This window comes from Bos taurus, chromosome 21, assembly GCF_002263795.3.
Source record: "Bos taurus isolate L1 Dominette 01449 registration number 42190680 breed Hereford chromosome 21, ARS-UCD2.0, whole genome shotgun sequence".
Taxonomy (NCBI): domain Eukaryota; kingdom Metazoa; phylum Chordata; class Mammalia; order Artiodactyla; family Bovidae; genus Bos; species Bos taurus.
The window spans coordinates 36,054,668-36,075,792 of record NC_037348.1 but is presented as its reverse complement, the minus strand read 5'-3'; the positions used below and the strand labels follow the sequence as shown (position 1 = coordinate 36,075,792).

General features: G+C 40.2%; 1 long non-coding RNA gene across 2 annotated transcripts in view; it reads left to right on the top strand.

The window, feature by feature from the left end:
* The window catches only part of LOC132343365 (uncharacterized), a 392,620-nt gene that overhangs the window by 329,374 nt on the left and 42,121 nt on the right, over nucleotides 1-21,125 (top strand). For both annotated transcript variants that reach the window (XR_009492170.1, XR_009492169.1), the window contains one exon: nucleotides 20,119-20,195. This is a non-coding gene — a long non-coding RNA (uncharacterized lncRNA). The remainder of the gene's footprint in view (nucleotides 1-20,118; nucleotides 20,196-21,125) is intronic.

The window sequence follows — 21,125 nt, the reverse complement described above, 5'->3', positions numbered from 1 at the left end:
CTCCTTATTGCCAAATTCAGACTGAAATTGAAGAAAGTAGGGAAAACCACTAGACCATTCAGGTATGACCTAAATCAAATCCCTTATGATTATACAGTGGAAGTGAGAAATAGATTTAAGGGCCTAGATCTGATAGATAGAGTGCCTGATGAACTATGGACTGAGGTTCGTGACATTGTACAGGAGACAGGGATCAAGACCATTCCTGTGGAAAAGAAATGCAAAAAAGCAAAATGGCTGTCTGGAGAGGCCTTACAAATAGCTGTGAAAAGAAGAGAAGTGAAAAGCAAAGGAGCAAAGGAAAGATATAAGCATCTGAATGCAGAGTTCCAAAGAATAGCAAGAAGAAATAAGAAAGCCTTCTTTAGCGATCAATGCAAAGAAATAGAGGACAACAACAGAATGGGAAAGACTAGAGATCTCTTCAAGAAAATTAGAGATACCAAGGGAACATTTCATGCAAAGATGGGCTCGATAAAGGACAGAAATGGTATGGACCTAACAGAAGCAGAAGATATTAAGAAGAGATGGCAAGAATACACAGAAGAACTGTACAAAAAAGATTTTCATGACCCAGATAATCACGATGGTGTGATCACTGACCTAGAGCCAGACATCCTGGAATGTGAAGTCAAGGGGGCGTTAGAAAGCATCACTACGAACAAAGCTAGTGGAAGTGATGGAATTCCAGTTGAGCTATTCCAAACCCTGAAAGATGATGCTGTGAAAGTGCTGCAGTCAATTTGGAATGCCAGCAAATTTGGAAAACTCAGCAGTGGCCACAGGACTGAAAAAGGTCAGTTTTCATTCCAATCCCAAAGAAAGGCAATGCCAAAGAATGCTCAAACTACCGCACAATTGCACTCATCTCACACGCTAGTAAAGTAATGCTCAAAATTCTCCAAGCCAGGCTTCAGTAATACATGAACCGTGAACTTCCTAATGTTCAAGCTGGTTTTAGAAAAGGCAGAGGAACCAGAGATCAAATTGCCAACATCTGCTGGATCATGGAAAAAGCAAGAGAGTTCCAGAAAAACATCAATTTCTGCTTTATTGACTATGCCAAAACCTTTGACTATGTGGATCACAATAAACTGTGGAAAATTCTGAAAGAGATGGGAATACCAGACCACCTGATCTGCCTCTTGAGAAATTTGTATGCAGGTCAGGAAGCAACAGTTAGAACTGGACATGGAACAACAGACTGGTTCCAAATAGGAAAAGGAGTTCGTCAAGGCTGTATATTGTCACCCTGCTTATTTAACTTGTATGCAGAGTACATCATGAGAAACGCTGGATTGGAAGAAGCACAAGCTGGAATCAACATTGCCGGGAGAAATATCAATAACCTCAGATATGCAGATGACACCACCCTGATGGCAGAAAGTGAAGAGGAACTAAAAAGCCTCTTGATGAAAGTGAAAGTGGAGAGTGAAAAAGTTGGCTTAAAGCTCAACATTAAGAAAACTAAGATCATGGCATCCAGTCCTATCACTTCATGGGAAACAGATGGGGAAACAGTGTCAGACTTTTTTTGGGGGGGGGCTCCAGAATCACTGCAGATGGTGACTGCAGCCATGAAATTAAAAGACGCTTACTCCTTGGAAGGAAAGTTATGACCAACCTAGACAGCATATTCAAAAGCAGAGACATTACTTTGCCAACAAAGGTCCATCCAGTCAAGGCTATGGTTTTTCCTGTGTTCATGTATGGATGTGAGAGTTGGACTGTGAAGAAGGCTGAGCATCGAAGAATTGATGCTTTTGAAATGTGGTGTTGGAGAAGACTCTTGAGAGTCCCTTGGACTGCAAGGAGATCCAACCAGTCCATTCTGAAGGAGATCAGCCCTGGGATTTCTTTGGAAGGAATGATGCTAAAACTGAAACTCCAGTACTTTGGCCACCTCATGCAAAGTGTTGACTCATGGGAAAAGACTCTGATGGTGGGAGGAATTGGGGGCAGGAGGAGAAGGGGACGACAGAGGATGAGATGGCTGGATGGCATCACTGACTCGTTGGACGTGAGTCTGGGTGAACTCCAGGAGTTGGTGATGGACAGGGAGGCCTGGCCTGCTGCGATTCATGGGGTCGCAAAGAGTCGGACACGACTGAGCGACTGAACTGAACTGAACTGATACCAGAAATGGGAGGAGAGTTCAGGAGGAATTAAAGCCTGTTCCATGGAGAGTATCTGATAGAGGTGTGATGCTGAGCCTAGACAAAGGAGACCAAGGGAAGACTGATAGTTGTCCTCACTATTTCCTCAGAGACAAAATTAGGACTGATGTTTTGAAGTTACAGTGGCCAGATTTTTGTGTGACATAACTTAAAAAAATATATTTATGTGTTTTTATCTGTATTTGGCTGCGCCTGGTCTTAGTTGCAGCATGTGGGATCTTTTTTTTTTTTTTTTTCCTTTTTAGTTGTTTCTTGTAGGATCTTTAGTGCAGCATCTGAACTCTTGGTTGTAGCTTGTGGCATCTAGTTTCCTGATGAGGGATCAAACCTGGACCACCTGCATTGGGCATGTGGAGTCTTAACCACTGGACTACCAGGGAAGTTCCAGTGGAATACATTAAAAACTTTTTAAATAATCTTAGTACTCCAAAGAGAAATGTTTTGTTTCTGTGGATAGTGAGTGCTCCATGGCTGGATCCAATTTTCAGATGGATAATTAAATTATTTAGCCTTTGATGTCAGTTCTGAATTTCATCTATAACACTGTGATTATAGAATTTGCTCCAGAACACATGATAATTATCCCCGGCACAAAATAATTAAATATATAATGGACTGATACATTAAAACATAAATCCGTAATGCATCTGGACAGTTGAATGTCTGGAGCTTCAAGTTTGTCTGCCTAGCATATGTGACAGGAGTTTTTGTTAAACTCTTCTTCACTTCTAATAAGTTGTAAATATGGTGACTGCAGCCATGAAATTAAAACACACTTGCTCCTTGGAAGAAAAGCTATGACCAACCTAGACAACATATTAAAAAGCAGAGATATTACTTTGCCAACAAAGGTCCATCCAGCCAAAGCTATGGTTTTTCCAGTAGTCATGTATGAATGTGAGAGTTGGACCATAAAGAAAGCTGAGCACCAAAGAATTGATGCTTTTGAAGTGTGGTGTTGGAGAAGACTCTTGAGAGTCCGTTGGACTGCAAGGAGATCCAAACAGTCCATCCGGAAGTAAATCAATCCTGAATATTCATTGGAAGAACTGATGCTGAAGCTGAAACGCCAATACTTCAGCCACCTTGATGCAAAGAACTGACTCATTGGAAAAGACCCCAATGCTGGGAAAGACTAAAGGCGAGAAGAGAAGGGGATGATAGAGGATGAGATGATTGGATGGCATCACTGACTTGAGGGACATGAGTCTGAGCAAGCTCCGGGAGTTGGTGATGGTCGGGGAAGTCTGGGGTGCTGCAGTCCATAGGGTAACAAAGAGTCAGACACAACTGAGTGACTGAACTGAACTTAACCAAAATATGTATGTACTAAGGCAGGGTGGTCCTCATATCTATCACTTTGATGTAGGTGTTCTCTTGTAGATTCATCCCAGTTACCACCTGCCACAATTGTCCTGCACATTGAATGGTAGACAAAAGAAATTCAGAATGGTTGCCAGGGCCTGGGAGAAGCCGTAATGGGAGTTAATGTTCAATGAGTGTAGGGTTTCAATTCAGGAAGATTAAAATATTCTGGTAACGGATGGTGGTGGTGGTGGTACAACAATGTGAATGTACTTAAAGCCACAGAACTGTATCCTTTAAAAAGTTAAAATGGGAAATTTTGTTTTATCTTACCACAATAAAAAAAATCAAAAAGAAAACCTCAGATATTCTCACTCTGAGTGGCTGGGTTTGCCCCCCAAGGCAGTATCAATAATTTGGTGAGGATATCCAAAGTAAAATCATCATTCTAAAACTTTGCCAGATTATCCTGGGCCTTCCCCTTTTCATTCAAGATTACGTCTCCTTTTGAAAGTATATGTGAACACAGGGACCCAATATACAGGTGCACCTAGAGTATACATGAGTGAAGGGGAAAGGACCAGAATCTAGCTCTTTTAAACTCAGTTTTTTGTATTCCATCTATGATGAGATAGAATATGCAGATGACAGCACCCTTATGGCAGAAAGTGAAGAGGAACTAAAAAGCTTCTTGATGAAAGTGAAAGAGGAGAGTGAAAAAGTTGGCTTAAAGCTCAACATTCAGGAAATGAAGATCATGGCATCTGTTCCCATCACTTCATGGGAAATTAGATGGGGTAACAGTGAAAACAGTGTCAGACTTTATTTTTCTGGGCTCCAAAACCACTGCAGATGGTGACTGCAGCCATGAAATTAAAAGACGCTTACTCCTTGGAAGGAAAGTTATGACCAACCTAGATAGCATATTGAAAAGCAGAGACATTACTTTGCCAACAAAGGTCCATCTAGTCAAGGCTATGGTTTTTTCAGTGGTCATGTATGGATGTGAGAGTTGGACTATGAGGAAAGTTGAGTGCCGAAGAATTGATGCTTTTGAACTGTGGTGTTGGAGAAGACTCTTGAGAGTCCCTTGGACTGCAAGGAGATCCAACCAGTCCATTCTGAAGGAGATCAGCCCTGGGTGTTCTTTGGAAGGAATGATGCTAAAGCTGAAACTCCAGTACTTTGGCCATCTCATGCGAAGAGTTGACTCACTGGAAAAGACTCTGATGCTGGGAAGGATTGGGGTCAGGAGAAGAAGAGGACAACAGAGGATGAGATGGCTGGATGGCATCACCAACTCTATGGACATGAGTTTGTTTGAACTCTGGGAGTTGGTGATGGACAGGGAGGCCTGGTGTGCTGTGATTCATGGGGTCACAAAGAGTCGCACAGGACTGAGTGACTGAACTGAACTGAACTGAACTATGATGAGATAACATTAACCATTTATCTGTGGAAAAGAAGTGGGGTTACAGAGTAGGGATGTTGAGTGAAGAGTACTCACAATGAGCTGTGATTGCTGTTAGATTAATTTACATATGTTGGATAGTATGGACTTACTCCTGTTTATAGTATAAATCCTCATACTTTATTATGCAAGAGATTCACCCAGCAGAGCTTAATTGAAATTCAGATTTATAGGCCCCACCTAGTGATTCTGATCCAGTTGACCTTGGACTGGGGAAATTAACTTTTTAAAAAGAAATGTAGATGTTTATGAAGCAGTTAGCTGAAGAAGACATTTGAGAAACACTAACCTAGCGTGTAGCTCAAAAATCCTCAAATCTCTCTCAGGATCCCTGTTTATTTTTAAAAATCATTGAGGACACCAAAGAACTCTTGTCCATGAGAGTTATATATATCACTATTTACTGAATCGGAGAAGGCAATGGCACCCCACTCCAGTACTCTTGCCTAGAAAATCCCATGGATGGAGGAGCCTGGTGGGCTGCAGTCCATGGGGTTTCGAAGAGTTGGACACGACTGAGTGACTTCACTTTCACTTTTCACTTTCATGCATTGGAGAAGGAAATGGCAACCCACTCCAGTGTTCTTACCTGGAGAATCCCAGGGACGGGGGAGCCTGGTGGGCTGCCGTCTATGGGGTCGCACAGAGTTGGACACGACTGAAGCGACTTAGCAGCAGTAGCAGCATTTACTGAATTATAAATACTTAGAAAATTTTATTTAAAATAACAGCAATAAATCATTACAGGTTATAGTCAACATTAATTTGAAAAAGCTGTTTTTTAAACAAAAAAACTTAGGGGGAAGATGAACCTTGTTTTGCATTTTTGCACATCCTAATGTCTGCCTTCCCTGGTGGCTCGATAGTAAAGAAACCGCCTGCCAATGCAGGAGCTGCAGGAGACATGGGTTCAATACCTAGGTTGGGAAGATCCCCTGGAGGAGGAAATGGCAACCCACTCCAGTATTCTTGCCTGGGAAATCACATGGACAGAGGAGCCCGGCAGAGTATAGTCTATGGGGTTGCAGAAGAGTCACACATGACTTATAGACGAAACAACAACAAATGTCTATCTTAATAGAAGACTTCTGATTTTTCACGTATATTTCTATATTGAATTTAATGAAATATATTGTTTCTATTGAAATACATCAAGAAGATTGGCCTCAAACAAATATTTAATGGGAAAAAAGAAGGATATTTTAATAACATTTTCAAGTATTTGTACATATTGCTCTTTGGTGTTACACTGAAACTCAGAAAGTGGTCATTTCTAAAAGTTTAGCTGCAGTGAGAAATCTGAAACCATGTCAAATTTTGTGTGTTCTCCTTAGCTTAGAATACATTCAGTTCAGTTCAGTTCAGTTGCTAAGTCGTGTCCGACTCTTTGTGACCCCATGAACCGCAGCACACCAGGCCTCCCTGTCTATCACCAACTCCCAGAGTTTACCCAAACCCATGTCCATTGAGTTGGTGATGCCATCCAACCATCTCATCCTCTGTCGTCCCCTTCTCCTCCTGCCCTCAGTCTTTCCCAGCATCAGGGTCTTTTCACATGAGTCAGCTGTTCGCATCAGGTGGCCAGAGTATTGGAGTTTCAGCTTTAGCATCAGTCCTTCCAGTGAACACCCAGGACTGATCTCCTTTAGGATGGATTGGTTGGATCTCCTTGCAACCCAAGGGACTCTCACATCCATCATGATCACTGGAAAAACCATAGCCTTGACTAGACGGACCTTTGTTGACAAAGTAATGTCTCTGCTTTTGAATATGCTGTCTAGGTTGGTCATAACTTTCCTTCCAAAGAGTATGCATCTTTTAATTTCATGACTGTAATCACCATCCGCAGTGATTTTGGAGCCCCCAAAAATAAAGTCAGCCACTGTTTCCACTGTTTCCCCATCTATTTGCCGTGAAGTGATGGAACCGGATTCCATGATCTTCATTTTCTGAATGTTGAGTTTTAAGCCAACTTTTTCACTCTCCACTTTCACTTTCATCAAGAGGCTCTTTTGTTCTTCTTCACTTTCTGCCATAAGGGTGGTGTCATCTGCACATCTAAGGTAATACATTAGCTTGCCTTACACTTTGTATGTATCTTTACCCATGCATATTGTTGTAATGGCAGGCATTAATTTGTGAAATCTTACTTTTTAGTTATACAAACCTTCTAAAATTGATATATTTTTATCATGCGACAGCAAAGAGTCATACCACATTTATTAATTTCACCACTGTTCTTAGGAGAAAAGTCTTAACATACAGAGAAACTTCCAAGTTTGTAATAATGGATAAACTTTTCCCATAGTTCTAATTATTATGTGAAAGCTTGAACGTTATAGCTTGCAACAAATGCTGAAAGTTATTTTCCTTGAAGAAACAAACTCACTTAATTTTAGAAAAAATGAATGGCAAATACATAAATCTGTCAGTCATTCTTTCAAGTGTTTTAAAAATAAATTTTTCATGAAAATGGTAGCTAGTTCAGTTTGCAACTCAAAAACTGGTACTTTTTCTTGAGACAGCCATTTTACTTTCGTGTACAGTAAATATGCTTTATTCCTATTTCTCATTTCATGATAGAAATATTCATCAGATGTGTATTCATAGATTGAGATTTAATGAAATTACTAACTTTTACAAACTTTTCTAACTTAGAGGATATGTTGGTAAAGAATGTAATAACTACTAGTATATTTTGGCAGTGCTATGTTGATCCGTCGTAAATTATAGCAGTTTTTCCCACCACTGCTTTTGGTGACACTATGCCTGTGGACTGTGAATTTCGCAAGTGTTTCTCATGATCAGTTTCTCATGATCAGTTTCCCTAGATCAGTCATGCTCTCATGACCTAACCCCATCAGATTGGGTCCTGGTTAACTAGTTTCTCTTGAGGCCTTGTTAAGCAAAGAGTGTTCTATTTCAAAATCATTCCTTTTCCCCACCCCTACCCTGTAAGAATTATAAAAAGATTTTTATTTACTGTGGCAACCTGGTTAAGGTAGAACTTACAAAACTGTGAAGTTGCCCCTGTGACTTGGTCCTCCTGGAGTTTTAGCTCTCAGAACTTGTTCACACTCAGCCTCCAGCAGTTCATCAATTACAGTCCAGGTTTTGCTACTCTAGCACTGCTTTCCACTGCATTTTCTGCTCTGAGTCTCTGCTCTGTGACTCCTTGTATTCGCCTGTCTCTCCAGTCTTGGAGCTTGTGTCCTGACCTGTCTTCGAGATCCAAGAAGAGTTGATATTTCAGTCTGTTCAGCTTTTTTGGTGGTGTTAGAATGAGCGGTGATGTGGAAAAAGCAGAAGTTCCCCATCACTGCCTTTGTATTATCTGTGCAAAACCAATAAAGTGAAAAAGGCAAATAACACCTTAGTATTACTTTGAAAAAATTTTGACCTCACAGACCTGAAAGGGCATCGGAAATCTAGGGGTCTGCAGACTGTACCCTGAGAACCTCTGATGAACCCCATCCAGTGTTCATGTATTGAGGTTTTCAGGTTGAAGTTAATGCTATTATTACCATGAAGACTCGTTGAAAAAGACCCTGACGCAGGGAAAGATTGAAGGCAGGAGGACAAGGGAATGACAGAGGATGAGATGGTTGGATGGCATCACTGACTCAATGGACATGGACATGAGTTTGAGCAAGCTTTGGCAGTTGGTGATGGACAGGGAAGCCTGGCATGCTGCATCCATGGGTCTCAAATAATCGGACACGACTGAGCAACTGAACTGAACATGAAGAGAGAAGCTAACATTTTTGTGCCGCAAAGTTTTTGAGTTTCAAATATATTTCTTTCAAGCCTCACCAGAAAATGAGAGTGATAATACTTATTATTATCTCCATTTCACAAGTGAGGGATATGAGGTAGAAAGAAGTTAAGACACTCACCCAGGATCACAAAGTTGGTAAGTGTCAAAGTAAGAATTGTCCTTCAGACCTTTTTCTGGAAGTGAGAGATGTGTGCAATGGGAAGAGGCATCACCTAGGAACTGAAGCCCAGGACATCTGAGATGGTCCACCAGCAGGAACAGTGGATGGAAAGTTATCTATCAAGGTTATGCTTGCCTGGATAAACACTATCAGCCTGTCTTGACAGTACTTAGGTTTTAGTTATTAATGGAGAAAATACCTGTTCTATAAACATCTGTTTCCTTACTTTCATCATTTTCATTTTATCTCACTTTGGTTGAAGAAACTTAACCAAATCCATTGCTTTAGCTTTCTTAGTTTTCTTTACAGATGATCTTTTACAATGAACTTTATCAACAGTCACTGCCTACTGACTCAGATATGTAAAAAAAATATAGGTACATTTATGTGTCTATTCAGTATAAACTAGAAGAGAGCCTTTGCCTCTAGACATTAAAAGAAAAGATATACCATATAAGAAACTCTATGTGACTCCAGAGAGTCACATATTTATTCACAAATATTAGAGAATAAACCATTTATGTGCATCTGTTCCCCTCATTAGAGGGACCTAGTCCACACATAAATGCCCATATTCTTTCCAAATATTTAACACCCATTCTGCAACTAAAATCGTTTGCTTTTCCATATATTTTGATGTTTCCATTTCATAAGGAGACTAGTAGGATTCAAATAAAACTGCCATTTACTCAGTATCTATGTTATGCTCAAGCTAAGTCCATTCTGTTTTTCTCCTTTCCCATCTCATAAGTCTTTTGAGACAATTCATGTCTAGTGACTTCTACTGTGACTTTATTGACATATCTGTACTTTCCATCTGCCTTCAAAAGAAGAAATTGAAGCTTAGAGACGTTGAGGGACTAGCCCACAGTCATGCAGTTTTAGCCTGAGACTTCTAACACCAAATCCAGAGAAATATGAGAACAGAACAAAAAAAGAAAACTGCATAGTTTTGTTCAAACAGTACAGTATAGTTAGAACAGGCTGGTAACATTTATCCAGGCAAGCTGCTTTGGTCTATCCAGTAGACCCTGTATCTTTTTTTTTTTTTCCCCCCAGTAACCCTGTATCTTGAAATAATAAAACACCTATGAGCTGATCAGAGCTAGCTATCTCTCAGCAGTTGGAGATTTTCTTTTTCTTCCAAACAGTAATGAATTAAGAGTTAGAATATGTATGAATGGTATAGAGAAAGGATGAGGTACAATGAAGCCGTTCCCTTCTATGTAATTTACTCTAGTTTTCTTTTCCATGAGCCCTGAGGTTGCTTCAATATTCTCCCCAACATAGAACTCCAAGAACCACTACCAATTGATCACAGTTAGCAGTTCAAGATGAAAGCAGTTTTCTTCTTTGGTTTAAAGTAAGTCTTCATCATTGTAAAGGACTCAAGAGCTATTTTCTCTTTTAGAATTACATATTGAAAGGTCACATTTCTGAGCTGTGTATGTTTAAGATTAGATGGATGCTCATTATCGTAAAAGAAATAGTCCGACACTGCTTAACAGGTTAACTCTGTACCTAATCACACAGACAGGGTAAATTGTCCATTGCCAGACAGCATCTGTGCCCTCTTCTCAGAACCTTAATGCAGCCACTTGCCACTTGTTTTTCTCCTGTGCCCTTCAGTAAGTCAAGGAAGGTTAGCGTCAGAGCTCTATACCACCGGGATCCAAAGAAAATGAGTCATACACACCTGAGCACTGTGAGCTCCAGCCCAGACATCCTCTCTTGCTCACTCATCCGCCCTTGCCTGCATACTCAAAAAAAGAAAAGGACAGAGTTGAAATCTTGGATGAGCTTCCCAGAAGAAATCCCTCAGCTATACTAACAGGACTCCTAAATCAACTGGCAAATTCCCTCAGGCTTTTCAGAAAAGTTAGGCAAGGTCTGCAGATAAGCCTCTAATAAAAATTAAGGTGATTATTCATTGCAGTACAATAGGAGAACCACCATTCCCTGGTAGGCAGCAGGGAATGGTACAACCCAACAGCTGTGCACTAGCATCGAAGCTCTCCCTCGGGTGCTTTCAAGCCTCAGTCAGGACAGTGATGAGGGAACTACATTGGAAATATGGAGCTTCTGATGGCTCAGGTGAGTTGGTCAAAATCAGAAGAAAAAAGGAAAAAAAAATCACACTTCAAAGGGTTGTCTGTATTAAGAAAAGCACAATGAAAGAGGAGAAGAGAGAGGGCAGCCCCACACCAACTCTATCCTGGAGGCTCTTCTTATCATTCTGCTCCAGTCCCTGTGATTATGAGGAGGGAGGGGAAGCACCCACTAATCAGGGCAGTGTGGTGTGCTATTCACAAGCTCATAACTGGCAGTAAAACAGAAAGGCCCGTGTCTGCTCTGCTGAGTAATTTCCACACTGAGGCCCTGAGCAGAGATGTTGTGTCATTTGTAACATCTGCCTTGGCATCCAGGAGCCAAAGTAAGCTAGTTAGAGAGTTCCACTGCTTCTTTCTCCCTCCTCTTATGACAAATCTAAAGGACTCAGGGTTATTTATAAAGAAAACTAGTCTGAGCTCTTCAGAGAGTTGTCAGTTTGATGCAGGTGAGACAGAAGAGAGGATTGGAAGTTAGGAAGACACTCTGGCCTCTTATTTACCTAGAAAAGAGGGGAGAGTAGCATCAGGTGTATATGGAGAAATCCTCAAGTATCAAAGCAGAAATAGGAAGAGTAGAGGGGGGGGGGGGTCGTCAAAACTGCACAGGTGGGAAGATGGTCTTTATGCCTTATTAGTTTTCAAGCTCTTCACAATGTCTCAGACAACAAGAGTGAACAATTTTTATATATGAGACAAAGCTCCAGGAGTAATGGGGCTTCCCAGGTAGCTCAGTGGTAAAGAATCCGCCTGCCAATGCAGGAGATTCAGGAGACAAGGGTTTGATTCCTGCGTTGGGAAGATCCCGTAGAGAAGGAAATGGTAATTCACTCTAGTATTCTTGCCTGGAGAATCTGATGGATAATGGAAACTGGCAGGCTGCCGTCCATGTGGTTGCAAAGCGTTGGACACGACTGAGCACGCATGCACACATGCTCAGTAGCAATGATGGGGCTCGATACTAACTGCTAATTTCAAAAGTAGTTGGTTTTTAATTGTAATCTTAACCTTTCCTACTTATCCTAAAACACAGATTCTAGACCAGTGCTTCTCACTCTTAATGTACATACGAATGACCTGGAGATATTGTTAGACCAAGGATTCCGATTCTGAAGCTCTCGGTGGGACTGAATACAACTTCCAGGTGATACCTATGCAAGTGGCCTGCAACCCCAACCCTGCTCAGTAGCACAGTACTGCATAACACATTTTTGGGCCACAGCAGCATTTATTAAAAAGCCTTCACTTTTTCTTTCTTTCATTACCTTGACTTAAAAAAAAAAATAGAGGGTCCAAAGTGCAGTCATAGCATATGAAGCACATCTTATGGAGAGCAAGTCTCATTTCTCACATAGATGGGAGAAGCAAAGCAGTGAAGGAGGACGCCACCCAGGCATGAACAGGTGTGGATGGTCACTTTCTTAGGAGCTTGAGGGTCCAGTAAAGCTTTAGTGGGTGTTTGCCCAAGCTATACACCTGTGCAACTGACTGCATGTTTAGAGAGCCCAAAGAAACTGGAAAATGGAAATATGAAACCTCTTAACAATTTGGCACTTAGGAATTATTTCCACATAATACAAGGAAAGTCAGAGCCATTAGGCATTCTATCCAACAGTTCAAGTCCCAAGGACCTTTCATTGTGGTTTCTCTTGGCCTTGAACTGTTGATTCATTGAACTAGTGACTCTCAGCTGATAGTTTCTTTGATGCAAACTCTAATGCAGGGACTAGGGATCACGCAAAACTTGAAGAAGATGTAGAAAATGGCATCAAGAAGCCTTTGGAAAGCTGGAGAATAGAGGATCTAATGCACTTCTTAAAAATTTGATTTTTCTATTATTGTCCTTCAAAATCTCCACAAAGCAGTTCTTGCCTCAGCAGTTCCTAAAAGGCTGGCTACACACAGCAGCCAATGCTATATTGAAGACTTGCTGGACCAGAATTGCCAAACAGTAATCATTTTAATGACATTTATACCGAATGATCTCACACTGAAATGGTTTTAAACTTTTCCATTGTTCTCTCTGTGTGTTAATTGTGGAGGGGTTCTGCCTCATAGCTTCTCTGAGGATTTTTATCAGTGTTCCTGTTTCCATTCTATATGGGAAGACTGGGCAGAGAGAGGTTAAGTGACTGCCTAAAGCAGGAGTTGGAGTCAGTGGCAGTGCTCGGGACCTCTGTTCTCATCCTTAACCACTGAGGCATCCTGGCTCTGTCACCCCGACTTCCTGCACACACCAAGCCTGCCAACCACTGTAACAGCCCGTGACAGCCGAGTCATGATGAGCTGCTATGTTGGGAAAAGAAAATATAAGCCAGATTCTCATCCTATATAACTCTAGGGGAACTTTAAATTGCCAGATGTCAATCTGGAACCTTTCCTGAGTGGGAAGCTTGCAACACACAGATGGAAAACACGGTTCCCTACGGAGGATTGGGCTTTAAGGACACATTCAAGGCAGACCTCAGTCCAGAACACAGGAATGGCACCTGGCTCTCCATGACTCAAAGTGTCCCTTTGCTGTATGTCATTTAATCTTTCCAGACACCAGATCTTATCTCTAGAGGGGATTTGTTTTCTCATTTGCCTGTGAGTCAGAGTACTGTGTTGGAAAGATAATAGGCTTTGTTATCGTCAGACTTGGACTTGTGTCTTGTCCCCACCTCTCATTAACTGTGTGTCATTGGACCAGCTGTTGAACCTTGCTGGGCCCCACTGTTCTCATGTTTCAAAATTTAAAGCTTCCAGAAGCAATTTTCACTATGATACAGGGTTAAATGTGACGGCATAACTAAAATGTTGCTGTTGTATAACAGACTCCCAGTGCATGCCCTGTTTCTCTCCTTCTTTGTTGATATTCATGAAGGAGATGTCTTGGAAATATTTGGTAAAGGCAAATAATGTTAATACATTAGTCCCATTTAATATGCATTCACTCTGGGTCAAAAATGTATCAACAAGTTATCTCATAAAGAAGCAAGGTAATTGAGATAAATTAACTGGAAAAATGGAATGCTAAAGAGGGGTTAGTTAATTGTCCTCAAATAAATGAACTGCTTTCATTCAATAAATTATGGTTTCTTATTAGTTTTCACCTCTGCTGAAAGACGCAATGAAATGTGTGTAGAATCGAGTAGTGCATAAAGAAAAACCTAATAATAATAATAATAATGGTTAAAATCCAGAATCTTTTTCTTGGAGACAATGCCCAGAGGTTTATGGAAAGACAGATATAGTCCCATTTTAGGGCAGCAGAATCAATGAGAACCTGCAGTTACACTAACATTCCTAAAATAATATATGACAAATATGGGGAATTATTTGATTAACTAGAAAACTATTAATAAGAAGAAAGGGTTCACAGAGACAGCCTAATATTGAGAGGAAAGGATGAGTTATTATTTGTAACTTTCCTTTTCACCTTACCTCCCAAGAAAAGGTATTTATAACTGCCCTCTTTACCTTAGATAAGTTTAGTCTAGTCCTCGGTCTCCTCATATGTAAGTGGGATTGTTGAATTACCTTATTTTAGGATAATTTTTAAGCATTTGGTTTCTTTCTGATTTAAGATGTCTCTAGAATTACAAAATAAAGGGATATTTTCATACTTTTTTTTTTTTAGAATCAGACATACTTTGCAAGATGAAGTATGTCTGAAATACAAATTTTCATCTATCTAAAAATGACGAAGCTACTTTTCAGTTTGGAGGCAGGATGATGGATTCGAGGTCACAGTGCACATTGCATCTATGCCTGCCATGCAAATGTTCAGTAAAATTTTTTTGAATAAAATATTGCACAACCAGATAATCTCAGACAGTAGCTCTACAATCTTTACAAGGACTCATTCAGCAAACCTACTCTGTGGCAGGCAGTATATCTGTTATTTGCAGTGGTATTTGGATATAATATGAGCACCAAATTTAATTCTTTAAGAGTACCCTCTACTCAATTAAAAAATTTCCCAGTACTCTCAAGGGCAAATGAAATCAGGTGATTTTATATACTAGAGTAGAAGCTGCTAAGGACAGTTTTCTGACCTTGATATGCAAGTTTGTCTCTTCAGTAACCGAGGCTCTCAGAGAGGAGAGTTGAGGTGAACTGGAGGATTTGTAAAATTCTGAGGATAAAGGAATTTTCTCTCAGTCTTCAGCAAATGAGGTGATGGGCACTAAAGCAGTGGTAACTTGGAGAGAAAAATGAGATTTCTGGTAAATGTGGACCTTATTAATGAATCACTAAATTGTTTCAGCTTACACTGAAAAAGGTGAAATGGATAAGGATGAACAGTAAAGATGTGTGCAAGTAGATTTTCATGGGGATTTGACATGCAGACTGATTTTCAAAGGCTTTGACTCAGAGGACTCAGAAAGTAAAGCCAAGGAAAAAGTAGGTGTATAGAGTGAGTCTCTTTTGGTGGGTGAGTGAGTCATACCATAGGTTTCTTTCCTTCAAATAGTATTGTCATAGCGTCTGCTTAAGTTATTTGATCCAAGCTTTAAAAAGAAATATAGCAAGGCTCCCTTTCAGAAAAAAGACCCTAAGGAGTTTAACAGAAATTATGGTTTCTTTTCATCAACAGTTCTACGAGTCTTACTGCCACCAGCACTAATTACTGTGGCTCACAAACCCTGATCTCCTTCAGTTTAAGCCCTCAAGAATACTGAGAGCCAAGCAGTGAAAATCCAACACTGACATGGGCTTTTTGCTCTCATTTTAAAATGCATTATGTAAGAGGGAGAATCCTTATCTGAAACTACAGGTTTGAACACACCGTACGTCTTAAATTAGACCTCTCTTTGAAGCTTACTTACAGAAAGGTAGATGGGAACACAGATAGAGCTGAAAGTCAGATTCTGGGCCCATCCTGCAGTGCCTTTTATGTGAGAGGGTTAGAAAAAGATGAGCAAAAACTGAAAAACTATAGACACTAAATAGCTGTGTTTATTTGAGGAAGGGACGTCCATTGTTGAGAACATTTCCTTGAGATTTGTTCTTTGGAATTGTGTCCTTATGAGAACTGAGGTTAACTCTTCCTGGGAGGAAAATATTTCCTATCATGAGAGAAATTAAATTAACTCTTTTACTCACAATGCTGTGCAAGATAGAATTGTAGCAAATGCTAAATGAAAGAACTATCCTTCATCTGAATTTTGCAATGTTTAGCTTTTTCTTTCTTCTAGGACAGCCTGTCCCTCTCTCCATATAATTCGTATGCTTACCCCATTCTATACTTACCATCTCTTTACTGGTTTTCCCTCTCTTTTACTCATTATTTGTTACAACTTTATTATACGGGGCATGATTTAGAAAATATGTCCAACATATATGTGTTCAATACATACTCTGCTCAGTCATATCTGACTCTTTGCAACCCCATGGACTGTAGCCTGCCAGGCTCCTCTGTCCATGTAATTTTCCAGGCAAGAGTACTGGAATGGATGGCCATTCCTTTCTTCAGTGGATCTTCCCAACCCAGGGGATCGAACCTGGGTCTCCTACATTGCAGGCAGATTCTTTACCATCTGAGCCACCAGGGAAGCCTTTTCATTTTTAAAATTTATTTTAATTCTTAAGTTGACTCAGTATTACAGAGTTTATAACGTAGAGAGACCAAAATCATCCATAACCTTACCATTCAAGCCAGCAAACATTATTTTGGGAAAGGAATGCTTTTTGGAGGAAACACAAATCTAAAATTAAATGTCATTTTACATTTTTAGGTAGAAAGCACAAAATCATACTCAGAGTATTCTTAAAAACATATTTGCTATATTTAAATTTCCTTAAAAGCCATCACACTTCATCAAGAAGTCTTAAGTGGGTGAAGATGATCTTGTTTAGCAGATGAGGAGAAAGAGCTTCAGACAACTATTGCAGTGACAAAGAATGGATTAGATTTAAAATGATCCTCCCAGTCCAGGCTCAAATAGTGGTGACATACTTCCCTTTCATGGGCTGGGAATGGGTCTGGAATTGTTTCTTGTATCAGAAGGTTGTACTGAAAATTGCCTTGAAAATATTTTCTAAATTGTAGGTGTGATGAGAAGTCTTTGGGGACTGTGTCTTTTTTTTTTTAAACCAGACCCCAATTTTCAAAGGTGAATATGAGAATAAAGTATATCCAGGCAGCTCCTTGACTATTAAGAGTGGAGATTCATATCCATGTCATTTTCTCTGTATTGGCAGATTAGGTCACAGGTCTCTGCTTTACAGATGCATTACCAGAGCCCTTCATGAGCAGTATAGGCAAATGTAATTTGACTTTTCATTTTTCTTAGTTTAGAGCCTATATAAAAATGATGGATATTATAATGCCAGTAGTAACCTGGGTGTTTTATCACTTGATTTTTTGGTGTGGCTCTTGTACTTTTATATGAAGCTAGGTATAATCACCAAAATGAGTTTTTAATGTAATTTACCCATATCATTGTGGTTTCTGTAAACAAACAAACAAAAAAATTAAATAGATTTGACGTCTACCCCCTGGTGTTTGGTGAAGACACAGAGTTTGGCTTAAGATTCAAAATAACCCTTCCTCTTAGATCAGGCAGTTGACTCTCATTTTTGCCTGTTTGTGTTAGAGTAGATTCAGTGGTATCAAACCCGTGCAACATGATTAACCCAAAAGGATCAGAGGAGGAAAAGTTTGTTTGTTTGTTTTCTGCTTTGAATATTTGATAACATTTTTTCTTCCATATTATTCATACAAATTTGTTCAAAGTGAAAAAAATTATTTAGGTAACCCATTTTGAATAGGTTGAAAGGAAGATAGGTTGAAACCCATTTGGGTAGGTGATTAACTGGCCCAAGAAATTTTTCAGAGCTAGAGTTACTTTTCACCAGATCTCTTTTCAGAATAGCTTTATGTATTAATCATGCCAATATCCACACTCTGAGAAAACCACTCTACAGTTAGACAAGAGAGACCAGGAATTGAAACCAGTTCCTCAAACCACTGGAATCAATCAGTTCAGTTCAGTTCAGTCGCTCAGTCCTGTCCAACTCTTTGCGACCCCATGGACCACAGCACACCAGACTTCCCTGTCCATCACCAACTCCCGGAGACTACTTAAACTTATGTCCATTGAGTCAGTGATGCCATCCAGCCATCTCATCCTCTGTCATCCCCTTCTGCTCCTACCTTCAATCTTTCCCAGCATCAGGGTCTTTTCCAATGAGTCAATAAGACTTATCAATAAATTGGATGTGATTGATAAGTAAAAGGAGGATTTTAGGATGAAACTCAGATTTCTGACTTGGAAACAGGATATAAAAAGTAGATTTTATCATGAATTTCATTTTAGGTAGATCAAACTTAGGATGTCTATGAGAAGTTTATTAGGATATATTATAAATGGGTCTAGAACTAAAAAATGAGGTCTAGTTCTGAAATAGATAATTGTGGGTCATTAGCATATAACCTAAATTGAAGGGTGTTTAGCAGATTAAATGTGATGGGGCCAGAAGAGACACTTTAATTGTGGGGGGGGGTAGGTCCTGAGCTTAAGATACCACCCAACTGTGAAGGTGATCAATGGCAGATCAGAGCTGGTTGCTGGAGTGGCTCTCTTGTCACCATGCATTCCCTCTCACAACGGAGGCACCGGCAGCAGCCCTCTGCTTTGAATGGGGCAAAAATATAAGACAAAGACTGCAGAAATGCAACCCCCTTCCGTCAAAGATCACTTAAGCGTGCCAATAGATAGAGGTTCTGGTTATCATGGCATCCCAAGGAAATATCCCCCTGAGTCAGCTCTTCCTAGTCTGGGGGCTGAACAGTGAAGATTATGGGTAGATTGAGAAGGCAGGGCGGTGCTCGTCCCTTCTATACGAATGGAGCATCTCATACTGACCATGTATAGGGCTAAGACTAAAATTAGGCAGTCTCTGTCCCAAACCTCAGTCTCAAAGGCTGCTTCTTTATTATTCTAACACTCTTCGTTTAAATATAACCTGGTTTTTAGTCTACAGAGGTATCTATTAAAACAAAAAACAGGTATACCTGGGAGATGCCACACTTTGAGAACATGTTATGAATTACCTGGATATTATAATGGCAAAGGTATTGAACTTAAAATCAGAATATTTCACTCTAATTTCCTCTCCTACTATGGTCATTTTCCTTTCCCAGGCCTCTCTGTCCAAGCTTATAATAAGTGATAGAGTTACATGAGATAATCTCTAAGATTTGTTCTCTAAACATTTCTGGATGAAAGTTGGTTGATAGCCAGCCACGTGTAAATGTTTATTCATATGCTAACTCGATTCTTCAGCTATTTGTTTAATGATCACGCTAAGCACACATTAGGTGCTCCAAGGATACAGAGATAAATAAAGAGCCTGGAGACTAGTGGAACTGAGATATATATTTTTCCCTAGGTGAAAATGTATTTTCTCAAGAACCATTTCTTCAGGTTGTAGGTCCTTTTTTTATGAGTCAGACTTGGCATGTGGGGTTGGAGGTTGCTGGAGAGTAGAAAAAACATTTATTGTCCAAAGTGATGTCCTGAGAAACTAATCTTGAAACTGTAGATGCTGAGGGTCACAACATAACCACACTTCGGGGGACTTTTAACAAAGAGTAGTGCCAATAGATTGCAGTTAAATAGACATCCTGGTAACAGAATGATCTAAAATCAAATAGCAAGACTCTACCTCTTAAGGTAAGAGTCAGAAGATACTCAAAGGTATAAGAGAAGAATAGCCATGTGGTTTTAGGGTCTTTCAGTGGGTATGGAGCCATGTCTAGATAAACGTGTCTAATGCGTATGGATCTGTCTAGTTGGTATGGTTTTACATGGTATCTGGAGCCGGTGTGTACCTGCTAGAGCATTCCTATTCTTTCTCAGACTCTTTCTTCTCCACTGTTCCATCAAATGGGATATAAATAAGAGCAACTTTACCTATTTTAGGAAAAATGCAGTATAGGGGAAAGGAGCAAGTGCTAATGAGAGAGTTGAAGATCAGCTTTTTAAACCAGAATTATCTGACTGAGTGGTTAAACTTGCTTTTTTATGACATTATTTCTTTTTTCTTTTATGTACATTTCTTGCTGTTCAAAATCCCCACTTTCTTCTTTTGGTAAGAGGAGTATTTTTTTTTTTTTTTTCTTCCAGGGAACTGTGCCTTCATCATTCCATATGACCCTGACGGCTGTGCCCTCCTCAGCCAGTGAGAGAACCCGTGACTCCTGGTAAGTGAGACTGGATTTCCTTGGCATTTAGAAGTATCGGAGTTTCAAAACACATGCTTTGAGAACAGCTGATGCAGAGTCCTCCATGTTGCAAACCCCAGTAAGAATGCCCTTCTTTTGACTACGTTGAAGCAACTTTGGATCCTCCTTTCCCAGAGCCCATTCATTCCCTCTCTTCAGTTCTCTTACCTGTCCAGTATTCTGTGAGTAAATTCCTCATCGGCTTATGCTAGACAGTCTAGGCTTCTCCTACTCACATTGTTATAGATTGCATATTTCTGTCATCTCAAAATTCATATGTTAAAATGCTAACCTCCGATGGGATGATATTAGGAGGTGGGACCTTTGGGAGGTGATGTGATCATGGGGGTTGGAACCCTCACCAATGGGATTAACACTCTTATAAAAGAGACTCTGGACAGCTCTCTAGCCTCTTTCCACCCTGGGAGGATGCAGTGAGAAGTATGCACATCAGAAGAAGGCTTTCATCAGAGCCCATTCATACTGGCACTCTAATATCAGACTTTCAGCCTCTAGCACTGGGAAAAATAAAATTCTGTTGGTATTAAGCCACCAGTCTATGGCACTTTGTTAAGGCAGCCCACACTGACAGAGACACATATTAAGTAGATAAAGCCTCCTCCATGTATATCTCAATGCAGTGAGCCCTTCCTATTCAGAGGAAGGTTAGGAAATATATCTGAAGTATTCTCCAATTTCTCGAGGCCAGAATACTGGAGTGGGTAGCCTTTCCCTTCTCCAGGGGATCTCCCCAACCCAGGGATCAAACGCAGGTCTCCTGCATTGCAGGCAGATTCTTTACCATTTAAGCCACAACGGAAGCCCTCCTATTCAGAGGAAGCTTAGGAAATATATTTGAAGTAGATTTGGGGGGACAGAGTAAATGATTCTAAATCATCTTCCTCAAAT